Raw genomic sequence first — 22,208 nt, forward strand, 5'->3', positions numbered from 1 at the left:
GGCCATGGCTCACGGGCCCAGCCGCTCCGCGGCATGTGGGATCTTCCTGGACCGGGGCACAAACCCGTGTCCCCTGCATCAGCAGGCAGACTCTCAACCACTGTGCCACCAGGGAAGTCCCCCTGGAATTGATTTTTAGTATGGTGTGAGACAGGGGTCGAGTTTCAATTCTTCCCATCTTATTGATCTAGCACTATGTATTGAAATGGCCATTCTTTTCCTACTCTTCAGTGCCACCTTTGTCACAATCAAGTGAGCATCTGTTTCTGGATTCTCTCCTTCCTTTCCTTTGGTCTATTTGTCCTTGGGGCTTGACTTCACATTCCAGATTTATCTCACCAAGGGCTGAGGAATCTGGAATATTTATTCCCCCACTCCTCTTACTCATTGCTTAAAAGTTGCCCCTGGGGACACTGACTCTCTAATACTGCTACCCTGCTCCAAGGAAAGCCCTTAGGGTTCACTTCCCCACTCACATGGTGGTGGTAGCAACATATATCTCCTTGTGGTTATAGAACTGAGAGCTTTAGTCTTGGGTTGGCTGTTGGCCAGAGACCACCCTTGGCTTTTAGAGGATGCTCACGGTTCTTCATTACTTGGGATTGCCCAACTTGGCCACTTACTTCTTCACAGGGAAAGGAAAACTCCAGTACGATGGGCGCCGCAGTTCTGTGGAACATAATCACATAATCATGTACACGTAATCATATATATCCCGCCACCTTTGCTCCATTCAAGTCACAGGTCCCACACTTACAGGGAGGGACATCCCACAAGAGGAAGAACACCAAGAGGCAGGAATCATAGGGCCACCTTAGGAGTCTATCTGCCACAGAAGGTATGGAAACTATCTACCAAGCTGAAGGTGACCTCCAGCGTGTGCCAAATAGATATTGGCAAGACACTTTCAGGACCTACTCTATATCTATATCCTAAACCTTCCTGAATTTCAGAAGTATATACAACAGGCTACTTAATATCTCCTCTTGGACATCTAATAGGCAACTCGCCCTTAACACGTCCCAAGCCAAACTTAATTCTAATTTTTCACACCACCAGTTAACAAATAGAAAAAAAACCTTGCATTCTTCCATTTGCAAAAATCCTAGGGGACTTCCCTGGTGGCCCAGTGGTTAAGACTCTGTGCTTCCACTGCAGGGGGCGTGGGTTTGATCCCTGGGCGGGGAACTAAGATCTCGCATGCCGCGTGGTGCGGCCAAAAAATTAAAAAAAAAAAAAAAAAAATCCTGGAGGTGTCTTTGATTTTTCTCTTTTTCTTATAAACTGTTGGTTCTGTCCTCAAGATATATCCAGAACCTGACCACTTTTTTACCACCTCTACAGCTTTCATCATGGTCCAAGCCACCATCATCTCTGGCCTGTTTCTACGCTTTAACCCCTGTAGTCAGAGGGATCCCGTTCCAGTGTAAGTCAGAACATTGCAGTTCTCAGGTCAAAAATCCCTTAGTGGTCACCCAAATTTCCCAGAGTACAAGCCAAAGACCTCATATGCCTACACACCCTACTGCCCCCTCGCCTCTTCCCCACTGTCGTCTTCTCTTAACTCTGCTCCAGTCACACTGGCTGCCTTGCTGTTCCTTGTTCACTCTGAGCACATTCCTACCTCAGAGGCTTTGTATTTGCTGTTCCTTCTACTAGAAGACTCCTCACCCCGATAAACACAGAGACAGGGGGTCTCTGCTTAAATGCTAGTGAGGCCTTCTCTTACCACGCGACATAAAACAACACCCTATCCCCCTTACTCCACTTCATTTTCCTCCATAGCAGTTATCACATAATGTGACATATTGTGTGTTTATTTTCTTATTTTCTTTATTATTTTTCACCCCCCATTAAAATGTCAGTTCCATTAGGTTAGGACTGTCTTTCTAATTCATTATCGTATCCTCTAGACACAGCCTAGAACAATGTTTCACATGTAGGAGATGCTCAATAAATAATGGTTAAAGGAGGACTTCCCTGGTGGTGCAGTGGTTAAGAATCTGCCTGCCAAGGCAGGGGACACGGGTTTGAGCCCTGGTCCAGGAAGATCCCACATGCCATGGAGCAACTAAGCCTGCGAGCCATAACTACTGAGCCTGTGTGCTGCAGCTACTGAAGCCCGCGTGCCTAGAACCCATGCTAGACGACAAAAGAAGCCACCACAATGAGAAGCCCGTGCACTGCAACAAAGAGTAGCCCCCGCTCGCCACAACTAGAGAAAGCCCACGTGCAACAAAGAAGATCCAATGCAGTCAAAAATAAATAAATATTTCTTTTAAAAAAATAATAATAATGGTTAAAGGAATGAATGTTGGGACCTTAGAGGTCATCTGGTCTGGTCTCAGTTCAGAGAAGGGACCAGGCTGCTACATGTTTAGTGAGTGGTAGAGCTGGGACAAGAACCCAGGTCTCTTTTTCATTGCTCTTCGTATTCTATGACTTTTTAGTCATCCATGGAAGTTCAATACTGATAACTGATAATTAAGAAAAATAATAGGGGATAGTACCGAACGTGTTCCTGAACATTTTGCCAAATAAAACTATGCTGTTCTTTTAATCTACTAATTTATTGTCCAAAGCAAATGTCAAGAGTGAGTGGAAAGGGGCGAGGCATGAGTTATTATAACTGATAAAGCAGCAGGTTACTGATCAAGTGAGTCATTGTCCTACCCCAGGGAACAATGGTCTGAGTTGTCTGCGAAGGTAAATGACTCTGGTAAAGAACTTGGTTTGTTCCTTCAATGAACAGGTGACGGAAGGATCTGATCAATGGCCTCTTTCACTGTGTTTTTATCTGACCAGTGACTCCACGAGCTGCTATTAATAAGCTCAGTGTATACCACGCAAAGCTCAGAAAGGGAATCCCTCCTCTATGAAGTGGCTTGGGCTCCTTTTGCAGGGAGGATGCCTGTGGGGATACCCCCCACCCATCTCTCTCCAGTCCCTTCCTCTGTCCCATCTCTCACCATCCTTTCTAGCAAAGTCTGCTTTGCTAAGACAATTTAATTAAGCTAAAACAACTTCCTAGGTCCCCAGGTCATTTCTTTCTCCACCTTCTCTTCACATGCCTTTCTCCCTCTGTACTCTATTCAAATACATTTTCTGTAATGGCTAAACATGGAACTGGGATGTAAACTCAAAAAAGAATGCTACTATTTTTATTTGCAAGTTTCCATAATTTCTCCAGCAATATAATGGATGAGAGTAGTGGAAGGGTTTCAGACGTCAAATCTGCAGATAGGATGTGTCAGAAAGTTGTCTCTTTGGTAATTGAAAATAATTAATTATAAACACTGTGATGCACATATGTGTAAATTAACTCTAATTTTCACTCTAGGAGTTACGGATAGCACGTGAAGGAAACTAATAAGGAAATCACCATCCAGAAGTGGTTATGTAAGCATTCTAAATATTGTTATAAAATTCTATTCCAGAGGCTAAAATTCTATAGCCTAGGTGGTGTGAAAAAGACTTTTTCATTGGCTAAATGAAGAGTGTTCAGGCTTTGAGGTTTGATAGAAGACTGATAGGTCCCGCCCAACTTACATGGAAAGAGTATACCTTTCCAGCAAGCCCACGAGCCTTACACGTTGGGGCAGTGCTCCAGGTCCAGAAATCCATCTGACCCTGCCTCCTTCCACTGCCTGGGGGGCTCTGCTGACTGATTTCTCCAGAAGCCCAGCTGAGCAGCTGTCAGAATATTGGGATGTCTGCTCCTTCTCATTAAGGTGAGTGTTAGTATCTGAGTGTGTGGCTTTGACCAAGATTAAAGGAAGGATACGATGATGGGTTTTGTGCCTGCTTGCTAACGAAGATTTTTTTAAGTACATTTAAATATTTATCCCTTCATGTGTAAAGTAATTTTTATTTTTTTAATTTTTTTATTTTTTTGCGGTACGCGGGCCTCTCACTGCTGTGGCCTCTCCCACTGCGGAGCACAGGCTCTGGACGCGCAGGCTCAGCGGCTATGGCTTACGGGCCCACCCACTCCGCGGCATGTAGGATCTTCCCGGACCGGGACACGAACCCGTGTCCTCTGCATCTGCAGGCGGACGCTCAACCACTGCGCCGCCAGGGAAGCGCTGTGAAGTAAGTTAAAAAAAAAATTGAGAGAGAATTGACATTATATTAGTTTCAGGTGTGCAACATAGTGATTCGGTATTTGTATCTTAATGAAGGTTTGTATGTGTGGCAGAAACTGGCCTAAGAATGACTTTCACCATGATGACCTGCTTGGGGGTGAGATGGTGGGGGAAAGGGATACAGAGGCTCCACCCTCTTCTAACCCCAGGTACTAGCACTATTTACCACAGGGGTGCCATAATTACCAAATTGTCAAATGGCTTGGGTCAATTTGCAATCCACATCTTCAGCCGTGTTTTCCAATTGTTCTTGATGAAGGTAAGAAGTAAGTAGGTCCTAGCGGCTAGTGGAGAAGAGCAGGAGTTTGTTCGAAATTTGTTTTTCGATCTACGTAAGGATTCTGACACTCCAGGCTTCTTGGTGCCTTTCATTTCCCTCATCTGGGAATGTGGTGGACACAAATTGATGGGACTTGGGTTCTCCAAGCTAATAACTGCTATTTCATAAAGAAGAGTTCTCTCAATGGTAAATGTTAAGTCAGCCTGGGGAGTTCAGGACAAAGGATCAAAATATTATTTTCAAATGTGATTTTTGGCATAGAGGGCATTGGTACCGGAGACCAGGATGGAGCTACAGAAGGAAGATAATGAGATGAATCTTCAACTGTAGCATCATCACAGAAAATGTTCCACCAACGCACCCCCCCCCCCCCCCCCCCCCACCGAGTAGAGTGGCTGAGGCATCCTCCTACACACATGGTTTGGGCTGATGAAGTGTGATTCACAGAAGACAAGTGATGACCCTTCAGGAGAGATCAGGTCTTCAAGGGCCAGATGTGGGAGGGCATCCTTAATTACAGACTGAGGAAGGTGGTGTCCATACAGACTGAGTGATACATTTTTACTGATCCAGATGATTAGAAAACACAGAGAGAGATTATCTTTGCCATTATAGGCCTTCCCCCAAGCACACTCCCCAAAAGAGTCCAGTGCTGGCGTGTCCCAGCAATTCTCTCTTCTGGCCTGGTAAGTGCATGGAGGGAGTGGTAGCTACAGGCCGCTTTTTCTCTTTTTCAGTTTGAAACATTTGGGGGCATATGAGTTGGTATAAAACAAACATAATCACATGTTGACTTCAAAGATGGAAAATACCATGTATGCAAAATTACATAACCTGCCAGGAAGGAAATTATTCACATTGACCTAATTTTATTTCTGATCTACCTACCATTGTTTAGATAAAAATGTTGGTGGTTGACCTTATAATTCAATACTTCTAGCAGAAAACATTTTTTCAATGACAATATATTACAGAATGGAACATGCCTTGCCCCAATTACATATTTTATAAGTAACTGATAATTATGGACAGTGGGTGGCCACTTGGTAGAGAATTTAAAATCTTTTTAAAAAGAAAAACTATAGAATCAGCCATTTTTTGTCTTTAATTTCTTGGTCTTTTATTTTTATCATTTTTATTCACTTATCATTATTAATCACTGTTTTTTTTTACCCTCTTGTTTTCATGCATTGACTCAACCTAGTTTATGTCTAAATTTCTGGTGAAATGCCACATTATTTCACAACAGCTTTCTGGTTCATTTTATTTTAGGTGCTAGGGAAGACACTGAAAAGTAGAGATCAAAGGAATCTTGGCAATCATTCAATTCAATCCCCTCACTCCAAAGGTGAAGAAACCAGTGTCAAAAAAACTGACACAGCTTATCCAAGGTTGCACAGCTGGTTTGTGGCAAAGATGGATTTAGAACCTAAATCTCATGACTACTGGGCCAGGGCTCCTTCCCCCAAATGATACTGCTCCCAATTTCCCTGTCCATTCCATATTTTAAAATTCTGACTCTTCTCCTTTGAGTGAATTTAGAACTTTAAAAAATTTTTGTGTCAAGATGGAATTTTCCTCATCTGTACCTCTTGCCTTTTCTCTTTTCATACCTTGTGGGATCTTCGGGAGAAATTAAAAGGAGATTTAAAAAAATTTTGCTACACCTAAAGAAAGTCATGGGAGGGAGATAGCCAACATAAGCAAGATTTGCTTGTCTTGTAAATGCTGCAGTTTGAAGAATCTGAAAGACACAAAGGTATTTATTTATTTATTTAAATTGAAGTACTCTTGATTTATAATGTTGTGTTAATTTCTGCTATACAGCAAAGTGATTCGGCAATACATATATATACATTCCTTTTTTTAATGTTCTTTTCCATTATGGTTTATCATAGGATATTGAATATATTTCTCTGTGCTATATTCAACTATATTGAATATAGTTCTCTGTGCTAGGACCTTGTTGTTTATCCATTCTATATATAAAAGCTTACAGCTGCTCACCCCAATCTCCCACTCCATCCCTCCTCCAACCCCCTCTCCCTTGGCAACCACCAGTCTGTTCTCTATGTCTGTGATTCTGTTTCTGTTGAAAGAAACAAAGGTTTTTAAGATCAGCTAAGGCTCCCTGGTTGGAAACCAGGACGCTTAGGTAGAATCTTGAGAACAGGCAGAGAATAATAACAGACCAAGGGGATGCTAGAGGTGCGGTTATGGAAGAGAAGCTAGAAAGAGAGAAGGGAATTGACTTCCCATCCATGGAGGACCCTGTGTGGATTGCTAGGAGAGCTTTGGAACCATCCTTTAGACTCCATATGATTGGGTGATTGGCTAATGGTGGGACTCTCTTTTTGGTAGTAGGCTCTATGTGTACAGTTATGAGCCCAATTTAAGGGTTACCTTGAAAATTTAGGCATATTGGTAAGTTTGGGTTTTTTTTTTTTTTTTTTTTTTTTTTTTTTTTGCGGTATGCGGGCCTCTCACTGTTGTGGCCTCTCCCGTTGCGGAGCACAGGCTCCGGACACGCAGGCTCAGCGTCCATGGCTCACGGGCCCAGCCGCTCCGCGGCATGTGGGATCTTCCCGGACCGGGGCACGAACCCGTGTCCCCTACATTGGCAGGCGGACTCTCAACCACTGCGCCACCAGCGAAGCCCAGTTTGGGTTTTAATACTACTACTCTGCTATTTAGAACCCTGTACCACTGCAGCTAATCTGGGCTTTCCTAAAATAGCTCTTATTATTGCTATGTCAAGCTGTCCCATAGGGCACTTGCTTAAGGAGGGTGCAGAGGACTATACAGGATGCATAACTAGAGTGATGCTTGGGGCACTTCTTTTTTTTTTTTTCTCAATCCACCCTTACCTGCTGACTTCTAGGCCATTTCACCTTATATGAGCATAATATAGTATAAAGGTTGTAGCCTTTGGCATTGGACAGATCCAAATTCTAATCTCTACTTATTAATTCCTAGTTGAGGACAAAGTTTCTTGAACTACCCAAATCCCAATTTTTTCATTTCCAAAATGACAGTATTGATATATACTCTGTAGGGTTGTTGTAAGAATTAAATAATATGGGTAACTGTATGGTCAGGCCACTCAGGATGGCTGTTCTCTTGCTCTTTACACACCCCCTGCTGGACCAGTCCCTGCTTCTCCTATACCCTACTCACATGACTATCCAATCCTCTTAATCATAGGGCTTAATCATGAACTACCTATGCGCTTGCCCCCTGCCCCAGCCACTGGTTTTCCTGGTACACGATAAGCCAACCTGACAACAGTTTCCCCTATAAATGGTAGCCTCCTTTTCCCCTGAGTGGTGAAGGTTCCTGACTGCAGCCATACATGGTAGAGTATTGCTCCAGGACTTTGCTTCAGACTTGTAAGATTCCCTATCCAATAAATGGTTGATATCTCTATCTCTGGACTCTTTCTTGGGTCTTGCAGCTGGGCAATTACATGGCTTGCAGGCCTGCGGGGTGCAACCTAACAGTAACACACTGAGACAGTGCTTGGCACACAATTGTTGATAAATGGTGACTTTTATTTTTCTGGCACTACTGAGGAGAGGAGGGAGGGAGATGAATGTCCGGGGAGGGGGAAAGGGGCAGGAATTTCTTTATCCTTTGAAAGGGGGAAGGTTGGGAGATGGTAGGGATGCCTGGTAGGAATAATAATGAGTTGGCAAGAAGAAGGATGGATGGAGAGAGGAAAAGCAGGATAGGAAAAAAGAAGGATAGGGTGGAGAAAACAGACAAGAGCCCCAGAAGGAAGGGCAAAAAATGTCCATGAGCAGGTACAGAAGGTGTTTTCATAGCCCCTTTCTACTGAAAGTGTCCTTGGACTGGCAGCATTGACCTCACCCAGGAATTTGTTAGAAATGCAGAGTTTCGGGCCCCTCCCCAGACCTTCTGAATCAGAGTTCACATTTTCACAAGATCTCAGGTGATTCCTGTGTCCACTAATCTGTTGATGTTGTTTTCCTCTGTGGAGGGGGGGTGGTTAAACAGATTCAAATCAACAGGAAGGCCCCTGGGGCTTTGTGTGATCTCTGAATTTACCAGGAAGTTGTCCCAATTAAACAGGTGGGGTCCAAGATCCAGGATGTGTCACTCCCCTTGGCACTCTGATCTGGACAGAGGTGCCCCAAGCCAGAGTCAGGCTGGAGGCTCTGAGGGATTCTTAGAACTTCTCATCTGGATCCAAAGTAACAGGCGTGGAGGAACTAAGGCGTGGTTAACATTCTCTATGGAGAGTTAGGACTGTCCTTTAGACATGTCTGGTCACCCAGGGAGGCACCCTGCCTGACATGCATGCTGCCACATGTCCCTTCAGCTCCTGCTGCCCTTTCTTGCCCCTGAACGATGGAAGTGTTTTTGTCTGTGCCCTGCATGGAGGGTCTTCATCACAGGTGCATGGGAAAGAATACTAGACTCATGCCCTCGGGCAACCACTTCCCTGTTCCCTGTTCCCTGTTCCCTGACATATAATAAAACCTTAATATTGTGATGTGAGATGCCCAGGGTTTCCCAGTGCAGTGGGGACTGGAACTATGGCCTCTGGAGACTGTTCTACTGGATTGTACCCCTAAGTCAGCAGCCAGGCAGGTGGTGAAAATGAGAGAAGTTGCTGGATATTAAAAAAAAAGAAAGTGTTGGGTCTGGGGTCAACAGGAGAGCATTTGACGTGTCAAAACAGTGGTGGCCTCCACTCAGACCTGCCAGCTGTCAGGGCCAGAGTGGCCAGATGATCTTTTTTTTTTTAAACCTTGTTTTTTAAATTAATTTATGGCTGTGTTGGGTCTTTGCTGTGCGCGGCTTTCTCTAGTTGCGGCGAGCAGGGGCTGCTCTTTGTTGCGGTGCACGGACTTCTCATTGTGGTGGCTTCTCTTGTTGCGGAGCACGGGCTCTAGGCGTGCAGGCCTCAGTAGCTGTGGCACGTGGGCTCAGTAGTTGTGGCACACGGGCTCAGCAGCCTCAGCTCGCGGGCTCTAGAGTGCAGGCTCAGTAGCTGTGGTGCACATGCCCAGTTGCTCCGCAGCACATGGGATCCTCCCGGACCAGGGCTCGGACCCGTGTCCCCTGCATTGGCAGGCGGATTCCCAAACACTGCGCCACCAGGGAAGTCCCCCGGATGATCTTTATTCCAAGAAAAGCTAGAAGTTCAGACTTTCATGTTAAACTTTCTGATTTTAAAGGCTGACAGTGAATTCATTTTTAAAACCCTGTTGCTCATACAAAACACATTTGAGGGCTGGACGCAGCCACAAGCTGCCAGTGTGTGACGTCCTTCCTGAGTCTCGTAAGAGAGGAGAATTGAAATTGTCACCAGAGTGGAAATAGGCAAACGAGACAAATTCTCTTTCATTGCTGTTTGCCCCAGTGTGGTAGGCCCTGGCGATGCCTACCTGATGAGGGTGAAGATGTTGATTTACCTTTCCAGATGGACACAATTTAAATGAAATATGGCTGTCACACCCTTCTCACTGCAACTAAACCAAAAATACAAAACATTCAATAAGTCACATATAATGGGATGAGGAGAGCCTGTCATAATTAGTTGATTAATCATTGTCAGCCTCTTGTGTGCTGATACATGAGTAACGTATGTTCGGAGTATTGATTGCATCCGAGCTAGAATTCCTTTGAGGCTGTCACCTGAAGGACACTGTGACCACAGAGGTCCACCTCAAGTTACTGCCTTTTGCAAAGTGATAATGGGGTGCACAGCCAGGTGTAATTTAAGCACATCTTCCTACAGGCAGTGGGGTGTTATGGCTGCACTGCTGTAGCTGTATTGCTTTCAGCTTTCATGGGAATCTTTATTGAAACAGAAACCTGATTCCATTTAGGTTAATAATGTGCCCACTCAATCTTCCTTTCCAGAACTAGCCTGATTTTTAAACTTTCTGAGGGGAGACTGGCAGTGATTCCTCATTGCAGGTAGATAACTCATCAGATAAAGCAGGGTTAGGAAAGGCTTACATTTTTACTCTGAGTCATTTTGATTTTTTTTTTTTCTTTCATGGTGAAAGTGCAGTAACTCTCTCTCATCCCTGAATGCATTGGTGCTAAAATCATGGTGTAGGACACAGGAGTTGGCATTTGTCTCCCAGATGGACCAACCTGAAGTTCAAGAGTGGGGTGAGCTTGTATTCAGGTTTCAAACCAGGACTATAGCTATTCATTCCAACTCTGCTCTTTTAATCAGGGCTCCCCTTGTGTGATGAATGGCTATGAAATTAAATTATGGTGGCTGAAGGGGAGTCTGGGAATATAACAACCGAGATGGAACTTTCATCTTTCCTACTCCCAAACCCCCAATTTCTTCCTCTCTGGAACCAGATAAGCTGCTAACTCCTGTGGGTGGCTGGGTACGAGTGAGGCCTTGGGCTTTCGTGGGTTCCAAGTAGAGAGAATTGTGAGCTTCCTGCTTCTCCCAGTGGGTTGGGCAGGTGCCTAGAGAATAATGTCAAAGGCCAGGAGTGGGAGCAGCAAACCCTGGAAAGAGTTGGGCTGTTGGGGATAAAGTCAACACAGGCTCAGTGTGTCTGTGCTGGGCTTCCCACCCCAAGAGGCGAAGGAGGAACTGAATGGGGACTGGGTCCTCTACCCTGTAGCTGAGCCAGTGTGAGAAGTCTGGAGGGAAGGGTTTCCTGCAGCTTCTGTAAGTCAGCCCGTGGGGACAGAGATTGCTTCTGCCATCTGTGGGATTCTCATCACTTGGGACTCATAAACCACCATGTCCTAAGACGTGAAGAGCTCACACAGAAAAATACCATGCCATCTAAAAGGGGCCAGCAGCCAGAGAGAAAAAGCAAAATACATTCCCAGCAAGATGAAGCCGTGAGAGGCGTGTCTGAGTGGGGGAGGGACAGGGATATGTTCCACCCACTGCTGGTGGGTGGAAAGAGAGGGAGAAAAAGATAAAATTCCAAAAGTCTAAGGGAGGAAAAGGGAAAGTAAAATGATTCTAAACCTCTCATCTTATTGGAATGAGGGGGAATCAGAAGAGAGCTGAAGCATCTCTGTGGGGAAATGATGCAAACTGGTGAGGAAAATAATATCTTGTTCTCAGAAAAAAATATATATAAATTTTTTAAAAATCTGTATAAGAAGGAGTTAGGCTCCCAGGTCACCTCTCTTGCCTCACCCAGGATGAGTGGCCCTCCAATGCCTCCTGGCCAAAGACTCTCCTAGAGGCTGAACCAGAGGGATTCTGGACTAAAGGCCACCAGGCACACCGAGGCAAGGAAACCACACTGAAAATGGGGACGAGGTGGAAGATAAATTACAGAAAGGTGGGATCCCTGGGCCCTGGTCTTCTTCTGCGCCGCACCTCTCAGTCACTAGTAGCCATGCTTATCCCTCTCAGAAGGGAACTGGGGCTTTCCCCTTGGAGGACCTGACCAGCTCCGGGGAGAAGACCTAAAGATATTGATAGTTAGAAACACTCAATGAAACAGTGCTGGAGGGAAGCTCACCGGTCAACAGATTCCACCCACACACTGAACTCCTGAACTGCCATCTAGTACAGCATTCTTTTTTTTTAAAAATTGAAGTATAATTGATTTATAAAGTTTCAGGTGTACAGCAAAGTGTTTCAGTTATACACACACACACACACACACACACACACACACACACACACATACATATTATATATTCTTTTTCAGATTCTTTTCCATTATAGGTTATTAATATTCAAGATATTGAATACAGTTCCTTGTGCTGTACTGTAAGTACTTGTTGTTTATTTATTTTATATACAGTAGAGTATATCTGTTAATCCCCAATTTTTAATTTATCCCTCCTCCGCTTTCCCCTTTGGTAACCATGAGTTTGTTTTTTATGTCTGTAGTACATCACTCTTAAATATAAGCAAATAATCAAGGATCACCAGATATGTGAGAAAAATCTAACATGAAAGGCAGAGACCAGAAAGAAAGATAAAAAAATTTGGAAAAAAGGAAAAAGTATAGGCAACAGAAGAAAACTTAAAAAGTCCTCAGTACCTCCTGGAGAGAAAAGGTATTATATTCAAGAAACAAAAGAAGCAATTAAAAAGTAACATTTAGAGAACAATTTATATATATATATATATATATATATATATATATATATATATAAAAGTCAAGTTGATTTACAATGTTGTGCTAATTTCTGCTGTACTGCAAAGTGGTTCAGTTATACATATATATACATTCTTTTTTTTTTTTTTTTTTTTGCAGTATGTGGGCCTCTCATTGTTGTGGCCTCTCCCGTTGCGGAGCGCAGGCTCAGCAGCCATGGCTCACAGGCCCAGCTGCCCCGCAGCATGTGGGATCTTCCCGAACCGGGGCACGAACCCATGTCCCCTGCATCAGCAGGCGGACTCTCAACCACTACGCCACCAGGGAAGCCCCTATACATTCTTTTTTTAAATATTCTTTTCCATTATGGTTTATCATAGGATACGGAATATACCTCTCTGAGCTATACAGTAGGACCTTGTTGTTTATCCATTCCATATATAATAGTTTACATCTACTAACCCCAATCTCCCACTCCATCCTTCCCCCAAACCCCTCGTGCTTGGCAACCAGAAGTCTGTTCTAATATATATATATATATATATATATTTTTTTTTTTAGAGATATATTTTTAATTGGAGATTAAAAATAGGATAGCAGAAAGGAAAAATTCAAGAGAATAATTAGATGAAGTATTGTCAGTTTTATCAAACAGAAATACAGGACTCTCAGTTTAATCTGAATTTCAGAAAACAACAAATTTTTTTAGTATAAATATGTCCCAGGCAATACTTCGTTTGTCTGAAATTAATATTTACCTAAGTATCCTATATTTTATCTAGTAACCCTAGTTTCAAGACAAATTTGATGAAATCTCCAAGAAAATATAACCAGAGAGAGAGGCATAATAAAATTCAAAGATCATTTGAGGAAGTCCAGTATTTGAATGATAAGGAGTTCTAGAAAAAGAGAACAGAGAAAACAGACACAAAAGTTTATCAAGGAAGTTTCCCAGAACTGATTGAGAGAGTCTACCCAGAGCCAAGCACAAGGATAAAAAAAATCTCTGACAAAACACATCATTATGGGACTTCCCAATTGGCACAGTGGTTAAGAATCCACCTACCAATGCAGGGGACACAGGTTCGAGCCCTGGTCCAGGAGGATCCCACATGCCTCAGAGCAACTAAACCCATGCGCCACAACTACTGAGCCTGCGCTCTAGAGCCCACAAGCCACAACTATGGAGCCCATGTGCCTAGAGCCCATGCTCCACAACAAAGAGAAGCCACCGCAATGAGAAGCCCATGCACTGCAAGGAAGAGTAGCCCCCGGTTGCCGCGACTAGAGAAAGCCCGCTCTCAGCAACGAAGACCCAATGCAGCCAAAAATAAAATAAATAAATACATTTAATTTAATTTAAAAAAATCATTATGAAGTTGCATAGCACTAAGGACAAAACAGTGAAAGATCAAGCCACATACAGAGGATTAGGAATGAGAACGGCAAAAATTTTCTACAGAAAACAAGGGAGCAATGCCTTCTGAATTCTCAGAGAAAATTTATTTCTGGTCTAGAATTCTATACCCCAGCTAAACAGACCATCAGATCTGAAGGCAGAATAAAAAATTTTTTCAGGAATCTTTCAAAAAACTTAACTTATATGTACCCTTTCTCAGAAAGCTATTGGAGGATGTGCTCCCTCACAATGTGAGAGTTAACCAAGAAAGAAGATAAGGACTGCAGGAGAGAGAGTCAGGCAATCCCTAAAATGATAAAAGATGGAGATTTTAGCAGGATGACTGAATATATATATATATATATTCTTTTTCAGATTCTTTTCCATTATAGGTTATTACAAGATATTGAATATAGTTCCCTGTGCTACAGAGTAGGTCCTTGTTGTGTATCTATTTTATATATAATAGTCTGTACCTGCTAATCCCAAACTCCTAATTTATCCCTCCCCCTCCCCTTTTTCCCTTTGGTAACCATAAATTTTTTCTATGTCTGCGAGTCTATTTTTGTTTTGTAAATAAGTTCATTTGTATCATTTTTTTTTTTAGATTCCACATATAAGTGATATATTATATTTGTCTTTCTCTGTCTGACTTACTTCACTTAGTATAATAATCTCTAGGTCTGTCCATGTTGCTGCAAATGGCATTATGTCATTCTTTTTTATGGCTGAATACTATTCCATTGTAAATATATACACCACATCTTTGTTATATATTCATCTGTTGATGGACATTCTGGTCCTAAAAATATTTTAAAACAAAATTTAGCAGACATTCCTAATAAGGTAAATTAGAAACAGAAGAAAAATGATAAAATTTATAAAAATGATAAAACATACTAAAGACTACAAACAATAAGAACAAATATTATCCTAAGTGGCAAAAGGAGAATGGTAGGAGATTTGGTCTTGAGAGGTAGCAGCTCCTACATCATAAAGAACTTTTTTGTGCCTGTGAAATTAAGAATGTTAAGCTATTTCTTTCCTAGAGTCCCCAAAATGTGAAGGACCACCTGTATTAGAAGCACTTGTTTTAGGGCCCCAGGAGTCTACATTTCAAGCAAGAGACCCAGGTAAGTCTGTTTTGGATTAACTTTTTTTTTAATACTACTTTTTTTTTTTGCTTTTAAAAAAAGTTTTATTGAGATATTTTACGTAGCATAGAATTTACCCATTTAAAGTGTACAGTACAGTGAATTTTAGTATATTTACAAAGTTATACAATCATCTACCAGAATCAAATTTTAGAACAACTCCATTACTCTAAAAAGAAGTTTGTGCCCATCTAGTCACTCCCTATTCCCACCTCTAGCCCTAGGCAGCTACTAATCTTCTTTCTTTCCTTCTCTATATATTTTCATTTTAGGATATTTCACGAAGTAGAATCATACAATAGGTGTTATTTTGTGTCTGGCTTCTTTCACTGAGCACACTTCTGAGGTTTTGGATTAACTTTGAGAACCGCTACTTATTACAACAGAAGTTACCAGAGGGTTCAAACTGAGGAGCAACAAAATCGGATTTTCAAAGACCTACTCCTTCCTTTTCTCCCCCCAGCGCACCCATCCCCACGTGGAGGACCAGTAGGGCTGTTACTCTAACTATACCATTTCCTATGGAAAAGTTGGGTCATGTTGCCATTCAATGCCAGAAAAGTTACTGGAAGTGGCCTTGGTTCCTGGAGCATCAGGTTTCATCTCATTCACAGTAAACAGCAAGATAACATCTTCCTGGGACAGGGAGAGAAATAAATGCTGAGTCGTGTCTGAAAACCTGAGCTGGTCTATCTTGGTATTGAAAGTTTTGTTCTTTTTTAAATTCCATAATAACAAAACTTAAAATAGCTCTCAGAGGTGGTCAGTGTCATTTTTGCAAGTGCTGGAGGAGGTAATCAGGGCAGAGGGAATCCTCCAAGTGGGTCTCAGAGCCCAGCTGCAGCTGTTTTCATTCAGTGACATAGGAAAAGCAGATGTGCCATCTCTAGAGACCTGGGGAGCAACCATCCTAGAAGCCACAGGGCATCTCAGGAAACTTAAATGGCAACAGTGAAAACAAACCTTCTTTCTGATCAGTTGGTTCAACCAAGGGGACTTAGTGAAGCCTTTTTCAGCCCTGGGAGACTTTTTGAACAGAAACTCTAGGCAGTGGTTCTGAAACTTAGCCTATGTCAGAATGACCTGGAGGGCTTGATAAACACTGCTCGCTGAGCACCGTCCCAGAGTTTCTGATTCAGTAGATCTGGGTGCAGCTTGAGATTTGGCATTTCTAACAAGTTCCCACGTGTTACCGAGACTTCAGGAATGACTGCCCCGTAGTAGGCAAAGGCGATCTGCTCAGCAACATTTTTCTGCTGGGCAATGGCTTTACGCCCCTACTGAAAGGGAAAACTAGGGATGCCAGTGGGAGGCATGTTGGGGTCACACTCAGAGGTCTGCAGGGTTGTAATAAAACACTCCTCTCGAGGCCAAGGAACAGACTTGGACCTACTTGGACCTATGTACCTTTTTACAACAATCAAACCACAAATATCTGATCAGTGGCTATCATAACTATAGCTCCCATTTATTGAGCACTGTCTGTATGCCAGGCACTCCACAGACATTTAATCTTCACAGCAGCCCTGTGGCTCGGTGCACACTGACCCTACCAAGGCCTATCCCACCCCAGGGCCTTGGCACCGGTGGGCCCCTTGGTCTGAAATGTGCTTCCCTCACACAGCTCTCTCCCACTGTCCTTTCGGGTCTTTGTACAGACACCGTCTTGTCAGAGAGGGCTTCCCTGGTCACCCCTGGTAGAATCTCATCCCCCCACCCCTGCCCCCAAACTTCCATTCCCCACCTTCACAGCCTTATTTTCTCTTCTGAGCACTTATCACTAGTGTTCTACGTATTTGGCTTGCTTTGTTTATTTTCTGCTTCCCTCATTAGTACGTAGGCACCAGGGCAGGGATTGTGTCATTGTTGTTTCTCTACGGCCTGGAACTGTCTGGTACACAGTTCACAGTCCATACTTACTGGTAAAATGAACAAATGAAACCATCAGACCGCTAAGCCTCACTTTGCAGGGACATGCAGAATTTGGTAACATGATGATTAGAGCCTGTCAACTAAAAAGCCTTCACATCTGGCATTATTTCACTGGCGCTGTTTAAATGCGAGGGAGGAGAATAAGTAGAAATTAGAACAAAGAGAGGATGGAAACTGGGGGTTCGGGGTGGGAGCAGGCTGGGCTGAGTAGAAGCCCGGGCAGTGGCACAGCTCACTTCGGCCCTGAGGGCAGTTGCCCCTCAAGTCGCCCGCCAAGGGTGGCTCTCAGTGGGTGGGTACGTCCCCGGGGCTCCTACTGGGGGCAGAAAACAGCTGCTGCAGTCGGCAAGCATGGAACACCCTGGCCAGCCTAGTTGCCGGAAAGCAGGATTGGTTTCTGAAATGACAAAGAAGGGTTAGTTGAAAAGAGTAGCTTTCACATATCCCAGCCAGCTGACACTGGAGGGGACCGGAGCTAGGTTTTCACCCAGAAGTGGCAGCTAGCACAGCGGCATGATGGCAGGAAAGACGCAGGGTCAGAGAGAGGCCGGCCGTGAGCCAGCAACCGTACCCCTGAGGCAAAAGGAAGAATCGAGACCTGTGATTTAACTGCGCAAACAGACTCTGATTGGAAACACTCTCTGATGGCATCCGTGCCACTTGGAAAAAATGAAACATTTCCTTTCTTGGCACCTGTTTCTAAAGGACAGGCTGCAGTGTTGACTGCTTTGTAACAATATATATATTCAGTTCCTTAATGAACTCCAGGCCAGCGAGCCTTTTCTCCTGTGTGAACATGATACAAAAAGAAAGAAAGTGGCTGAGCAGTTGAGTTCCTGGCGCTGTGCACACCGGCAGGTGCTCAGGTCACGCTGCACAGCACAGCACCCCAGGGAAAAAAGAGGAAAAAAATATATAAAATAATGTGAAAGTCAAGAAAAACAGACTTCATCAACTGACCAACAGCTAGATTCAATTCGATTTAATCCCACAGTCACGGTAGAAATCAACTCAGGGTGGAAAGTCCTTTTCTAAATAAATTCCAAAGTGTGATAGTGATGATCGGGTCCCCAGTGTTAAAGGTCCTTGAGTTGTCGAGGAGGTAATCTGGCAAATCTTACTTCCTGAGTCCATCAAGAGAACACAGACGACCTACTGGGGACTGCAGAGTAGAGACTGCACGGGTCCCAGCGTGATAAAGGGCAATGCTGCGATGTGGTAAGCTGAGGGAGGAGCTACGAGGCTGAGGGCTTGGTCTGGGGGAGCGGAACTGTTGATAGAGGTTGTTTACTAAAGGGCGCCCAGGTCAAACATGCAGGGAACACATCAGGTGAAACAGGTGAATGGGTCTCTTTACTGTATTCTTCCATAGGCTAAGGTGCCCTGGGAATCTACGAGAAGATCCCAGTATAGAGTGTTTCTCAAATATTTGACCCTAGAAACCTTATTTCAAAAAACCTACATTAGAAAATAAAACTGCTCTAAGCCTAGGTATCCCTCTGCACCTGGACTTGGGAAGAAGGCTGTGGGCTAAGCGCAGTTTATAAGCAGATTCTACTAGATTGGTAGGGAAGGACTTGTTACCACTGCGTTAGTGAGTTCTTGAAAGGGCTATTAAACTTCCTCAAGCCTCTAAACCTGACTGTGATAAACAGTGACCTGGAGAGGATGCCTCCCTGCAGGTGGGAGAACTCAAGCTAGGCCTTTCCTGGATACGCTCTCAACAGGCAAAGCTTCAAACCATGCCATGGGAGTCGAATCTTTTTCTTTCTTTTAAAGTGCTGTTTGCAACTTACCAAATTGATTTTATCAATCTCTAAAGGGTTGCAATTTGAAAAATACCAAATTCAATCTAAACTTAAGCATGTTAAAAGTCTTAGACCTCTTCCTCCAAAGAATTCCAAGCTAATTACCTCCTGGGGTAGAATAGGCAGGAGAGGCCTTAGGGCTGGGTTTTTCCTTCAGGAAAAGTAGTACCAAATACTTTCTTCGTGGAATAAAAGATCTTGACTAGGCCCTGCTTTTGGAAAAGAACAGGGAAAACTGTGGTTAAAACTGTTATTAAAATGAGGCTTTCAAATTTTAAGTGTGATTCTGTCGTCTTAAGCTATAAACGATTCACAGCTGTTCTCGAGATTTGTTCTAATTGAGATCACAGCTGAGAGCCCATATAAGGGGATGATGCCAATTCGGACTATGGCGTCAGGAGTTTCCCGGGCAGTCTTACCTAAAGACGCTCTTTCCTCCCTTCACCTTGTAATTCGTGTCTGAATGCCACTTCCTGGACCCCGAGCCAGGCTCAGTCTGAGGGAGAGAGGACCTAACCAACCTGACCTAACTCCGGACCCCAAAAGGCCTCCTGGTGCCTCGAGAAAGGTAAGAAAGATTCGTGATTTTAAGAGATTCTGTTCATACCTTTCTAGCATATCAGAAAGGCCTGGACCCCCAGGGTGCGGTTCCCCAGGTCAGACAGCGCCTTCTCCCAACCATTTGGTGCACGAAGGGCGCGTCCAACAAAAGTTTTTTTAACTACCAATTGAATGTGATACTTTGCAAAGCACTGGGGTTTTTCAAGCTTTAACTTCGAGGGGTCTAGAAAATATTTGTGTTCTCATTTTTCCTTATCCACTCTCTTCCGTTCTCGATTCGTTTGATTTCCTTCTGAGCATTTTGGCTGCAGCGTTCCTCATGATTGTCCCTTGGAGCAATATCTGGACTATAAAATACAATCTTCTTGTTTGGAAAAAGAAAAAGAAAAAGAAAAGTGTAGGTACTGGGGCCTGAGGAGCAGCGGGAGAGAAATGGGGTGGTGTCGGGGGCTAAGGAGAAGCAGTAGCCCAGTTAGGATGGCAAAATCCACTGTAATTTCAAGACTGAAAAAAAGTGGATTTTACCGTGCTAAATCAGTTAACTGTTCAAATGATTATTGTTCCCCTGGTGTTTATAAAAACATGTGAAGTGAATGGGGACAGATTCACACAGACTTGAAGAGTTTTCGGAAACCATGAGTATACCCACAAGGTCTGCCGTAGTTTTGCCCAGTGTTGTGAATCTCATCAATTCTGTTGTCCTGTAGAAATGAGACAGTAAAGCCTGGTGGTCAAGGGGCGGGGGAGGTGTCTCTGCACTGACTCACTGTGTGACCTTGGGCAAGTCACCTGACCTTGTCAAGCCTCCGTTTCTTCCTTTTTAAGTGGGCATTACTCACAATTGTACCTACCATTTAGGATTGTTGTCAGGAGTTAATGAAGTAATGTGTGGAAAGCACTTACTACAAAGGCTGTCATATGGTGAATGCTGAATAAATTTTGTTATGAAATGCGAAATGAATAGAGCTACTGCAAGTAAACCAAGATTTAGTTTTTGGCAGAGTTTCATTGAGAGCTATGTGAGAGAAGGCCGGCAAGGGGAAAAGTCCTTGTAGGCCTTTGCTTCGTATAAGCACAGCAGGTTTCAACCAGGAGCCATTTGCCCTTCAAGAGACATTTTCTGTCTGAGATACTTTTGGTTTGTCATACTGGTGGGGGTGGGGAGAGCTACTGGCGTCTAGTGGGTAGAGACTGGGGATGCTGCTCAACATCCTACATTGTACAGGACAGCCCCCATGACAAAGAATTATCTGGCCCCAAATGCCAATCATGTGAGGTTAAAAAAAAAATTGACCTAGAACTGTCCCGTTAACATCTCAGGTCTAGGGGTTATACTTTCCTTTATGACTCGGCCCCCCAAAAAAGTTGTAAATGAAGTCTCAAGAGACTAAAATTCTCAATTCCCTAAGGGCCAAACCCCACTGGCAAAGAAGAGATGTGGCAAAATTAATAAATGCCGATTTTCGTATCACCCGAGATACAACCCTGGTATTTATCCACAGCTGTTCCAGGCTTTCAATGTTGAGGTGAATTTGTGGAATCACAGACGCCTGTGGAGGTAGGTTAACCAATGAAAGCATGGGCTCACTTTGAAGAATTTAGTGGGAAGAGAAATTTGTGATGTTAACTTGGGGCCTGAGATTAAAGCACAGATAGGTTCAATCTAAGGGGAGTATCTTGGTTGATAATTCCTCAGGCCTACTTAAAAATTAATATAAATCAGGGTAGCTCCTTTCAGGAAGACTTGTTTTGACTCAAACAAATTTACAGCTGGACCTTCATGTCTGTGGGTTCTGCATTCGAGAATTCAACCAATTGGGGATTGCAAATATTCGGTAAAAATATGTTGAATAGAAGTGGTGAGAGTGGGCATCCCTGTTTTTTTCCTGAATTTAAGCAGGAAGGCGTTCAACTTTTCACTGTTGAGTATTATGTTTGTTGTGGGTTGTCGTAAATGGCTTTTATTATGTTGAGATATGTTCCCTCTATACCCACTTTGGTGACAGTTTTTATTATGACTGGATGTTGGATTTTATCAAATGCTTTTTCTGTGTCTATTAAGATGATTGTGTGTTTTTTGTCTTTTCTTGTGTTAACGTGGTGTATCACGTTGATTGATTTGCATATGTTGAACCGTCCTTGTGACCCTGGAATGAGTCTAACTTAATCATAGTGTATGATCCGTTTTATGTATTGTTGGATTCAGTTTGCTAATATTTTGTTGAGGATTTTGCATCTATATTCATCAGAGATATTGGCCTGTAATTTTCTTTTTTTGTAGTGTCTTTGGTTTTGGTACCCGGGTGATGGTGGCCTCATAGAATGAACTTGGGGAGTGTTCCCTCCTCTTCAACCTTTTGGAATAGTTTGAGAAGGGTTGGTACAAAATCTTCTCTGTATGTTTAGTAGGATTCCCCAGTGAAGCCTTCTGGTCCTGGACTTTTATTTGCAGGGAGGTGGTTTTTATTTATTTATTTATTTAGATTCTTTTTCACTTCCAGTGATCAGTCCATTCAAATTATCTGTTTCTTCTTGAGTCAATTTTGGCAGGCTGTATATTTCTAGAAACTTGTCCATTTCTTCTACATTGTTCAATTTGCTGCTCATAGAACTCATAATCAAAAAAAGCAAACAGGGGACTTCCCTAGTGGTGCAGTAGTTAAGAATCTGCCTGCCAATGCAGAGGACATGGGTTTGATCCCTGGTCCGGAAAGATCCCACATGCCGTGGAGCAACTAAGCCCGTGCACCACAACTGCAGAGACTGTGCACTAGAGCCAACGAACAACAACTACTGAGCCCATGTGCCACAACTACTGAAGCCCACATGCCTAGAGCCTGTACTCTACAAC

The sequence above is a fragment of the Phocoena phocoena genome, chromosome 12, assembly GCF_963924675.1.
Source record: "Phocoena phocoena chromosome 12, mPhoPho1.1, whole genome shotgun sequence".
Taxonomy (NCBI): Eukaryota; Metazoa; Chordata; class Mammalia; order Artiodactyla; family Phocoenidae; genus Phocoena; species Phocoena phocoena.